The sequence below is a fragment of the Helianthus annuus genome, chromosome 4 (genome assembly GCF_002127325.2).
Source record: "Helianthus annuus cultivar XRQ/B chromosome 4, HanXRQr2.0-SUNRISE, whole genome shotgun sequence".
In the NCBI taxonomy this organism is placed as follows: Eukaryota; Viridiplantae; Streptophyta; class Magnoliopsida; order Asterales; family Asteraceae; genus Helianthus; species Helianthus annuus.
In genome coordinates, this window is record NC_035436.2 from 168,474,750 (window position 1) to 168,478,046 (window position 3,297).

General features: G+C 33.8%; 1 long non-coding RNA gene across 1 annotated transcript; it reads left to right on the forward strand.

Annotated features, from left to right (window-relative positions):
* Nucleotides 1-700: 700 nt before the first annotated feature.
* LOC110933904 lies at nt 701-1,673 on the forward strand. The gene is made up of 2 exons (XR_004890476.1): nt 701-994; nt 1,379-1,673. It is a non-coding gene; the product is annotated as an uncharacterized LOC110933904 (long non-coding RNA).
* The last annotated feature ends 1,624 nt before the right edge of the window (nt 1,674-3,297 follow it).

The following is a 3,297-nucleotide window of genomic DNA, read 5'->3' on the forward strand; positions in this document are numbered from 1 at the left end:
AGATTTGTTAAATTAGGGTTTTAGAATTGGGGAAGAGGAGTGGTATTTATAATTTGAGAGGGAAATTACCATTTTATCCTCATGTGCATTGCACATGACAATTTTTAACTGAGATTTCTAACCAGGTTTAGCCTAAAGGACAAAACGTGCAAGATTTTGAAAGGTTAAGGACACCGCCTGTAAACTTTTGGCCAAAAGGACAGCGTCTGCAATTTGATGTAAACATAAAGGACAAAACTTGTAATTTACTCAAGAAAAAAAAAAGAAAAAACTCTGGTTTGGAAAGGTAAAAACCCTGCGTATGAACCAAGCCTATGGCGCTTTTAGGCCGGTTTAATATTTTAAATGGACCGTAAACACCTTTAACTATAGTATATAAATCAAGATTTAAATACATAATTACATATCATCCCGATGATAGATATAAATTCATGATATCAATTCCTTACTAGCTCTTACTCCGTAGAGATATAAATGGGGGTAAATTCCATTTCTCGTTTTTTATGTTTATATCAAATTGCAATGGATATCATTTAACTTCAATAATTACAGTCACAATCCTTTATTTAGAAAACCCATTACACCATACATCCTTTAGCCCTAACAAGGTTAAAATTTTCAGTTAAATATGACACGTGCCTTGCACATGAGGGTAGATTGATAATTTCCTCATTAATCATTTATACAAATTCACAAATAAACCAAACACTCACATATTCACACCCTCAACTCTCTCTCACTCTCTCTCTAAAACCCTTGTAAACCTAATCTTCTCACCACCACCATTCTTGCCGTCGGTCACCACCACTCTTTAAAACAAACCACAACATAACTCTAAAAATGTCTGCTTACGGTTACGACGGATATGGATCTGCTGGCGGTGCCTACGGTGGTGGATATGGAAGCAGTGGTGGCAGTTATGAAGACAGTGGTGGTGGAGGCGGATCTTACGGCGAAAACCGTGGTGGAGGCGATGGTGGTGGAGGATACGAAGGTAATACACAAAATCGAGGATACAGTGGTAATACACAAAATCAAAGTTAGGACCTGTATAAATTTAGAGATAGATCGATATGCAGGTACATGAGCTTCATTTTTCTCCGAGTTCTTGGTGAAATTAGATTATATTGTCTTTTTTGTATTTTTTTAAAGGATTGTTAAATTTGTTTGGTGTCTGTTAGCTTGTGTATGTGGAAAGTGTAATTCTGTTAAGAAATTAATGCTCAATAACATGGGTATTTACCAAAATCCTTGGTTTTCATACGCATGTTTGTGATTGATCCTCCGCTTTGTGATTTTTGTGTATTTTTATTGTTGCTGAATATTTGTGTTACTTATCATGAGGGTAGATTGGTAACTTTGATCATGTGTGTTGCAGGAGTGGTGGTGGGCAGCGGTAATCTTACTTACTCGGATTATTTGTGAATTTATATAAATAATTAATGAGTAAAATTACCAATCTACCCTCATGTGCAAGGCACAAGTCATATTTAACTGAAAATTTTAACGTTGTTAGGGCCAAAGGACGTATGGTGTAATTGGTTTTCCAAATAAAGGATTGTAGCTGTAATTATTGAAGTTAAAGGGTATCTATTGTAATTCGATACAAACATAAAGAACAAAAAATGTAATTTACCCTACAAATGGTATAAAGAATATTAGTTTTTTAATAAGTAAAATTTGTGTTGGCATTTTAACATCTTAAAAATTAAAACTATATAAATATATAGCTCGGTTCAAATGAGAACCATCACGAGTTTGAGAATCATGAGAACTTTTTTTCCTGTGCGAGGTGGGCCAAATTTTTTTTTGCACAAACGTAAATGCTAAAAAGTAAACTATAATGCTAAACCCCCAAAAAAACTTAAAAAAATCTAAAAAAACACACAATTTTTTTTAATATTTATTAATAAAAATCGTTAGTTTTAGTTTCCAAAAAAAATTAATTTTTTTATTGACGAAAAGTAGCGATTTTTATTAAAAAAAATGTGTGTTTTTAAGATTTTTTTAGGTATTTTTGGTTTTTTTCAAATACGTTCTCGCGGTTCTCGCAATAAAGGGTGGTTTCTAATGAATCCTTATCACACACACACACACATATATATATATAGGGGATGGATCATGAGAAAACTAGTTTAAATGAGAAAACCAAAAAACTAACTAAAAAAGCCTAAAAAACATACCAAATTTTTTTTTTTACATTTTTTATAAAAAATCGCTAGTTTTTATACTTGGAAAAAAATTTTCAAAAAAAAAATTAAAATTTTTTTTTGTTGTATTACACATGTGCACTATTACGGATATAGTGCACATGTGTAGTACACATATAATCACATATAATGCACATGTGCAGTACAACAAAAAAAGTTGAAGATTTTTTTTATATATAAAAAGTAGCGATTTTTTTATAAAAAATTGTATGTTTTTTGGCTTTTTTTTAGGTTTTTTTTAGTTAGTTTTCTAGTTTTCTCATTTAGATGTAGTTTTTCTCATGATCATCTCCCTATATATATATATATATATATATATATATATATATATATATATATATATATATATATATATATATATATAGGGAGCCGCTAAAATGAAAACCACTCCCAGTTGTAAGAACCATAAGAACCACTCTCAACCAATCAGATTATGCCAACCTAAAGGATGTTTTGGTCATTTACCCCAAATGTCAAATCTATCTCTCTCTCTTCATTTAAAGTCTTTATATATCTCTCATCTCTCTTTTAAAAGCTGGTCTATCTCTCTCTTCCTATCCATATTCAAAACACAGATCTCATCTCATTCTTGTTCATCAAACATCCCCCTTTTTCTTCAATTCACTTCAGATTTTAGACAAAACCCAGAACAAAGCTTTCATCTTTGTTGAATTTTGTTGGTGGGTTGAAGCTTTCATCTTTATTGAATTTTGTTGGTGGGTTGAAGTGGTTTGGTGTAGAACTCACCTTTGTTAGCAGCAGCGGGGAGGCTGTGACGGTGCAAAACAGAGAGGTGGCGGGGACCACGATACGCGACGACGTGTGTGGACGCCGGCGGCAGCGGCGCTTCGGTGGTGGTTGAGGTTCAAGATTGGAGTTGCGGAATGATGGTGATATCGGGTTAGTGGTGGTGTTGTTCGCCGTCTGATGATGGCGGTGGTGTTTTGTTAATGACGGATTGGTGGAGATGTACACTAGAAGCTCGGGTTTAAGGTCAGACTCCGATGATTTAGGGTTTGGTTTAAGGTCAGAAGCTCGGGTTTACGCTCGGGTTTAAGGTCAGACTCCGATGTTGATGGTGACAACG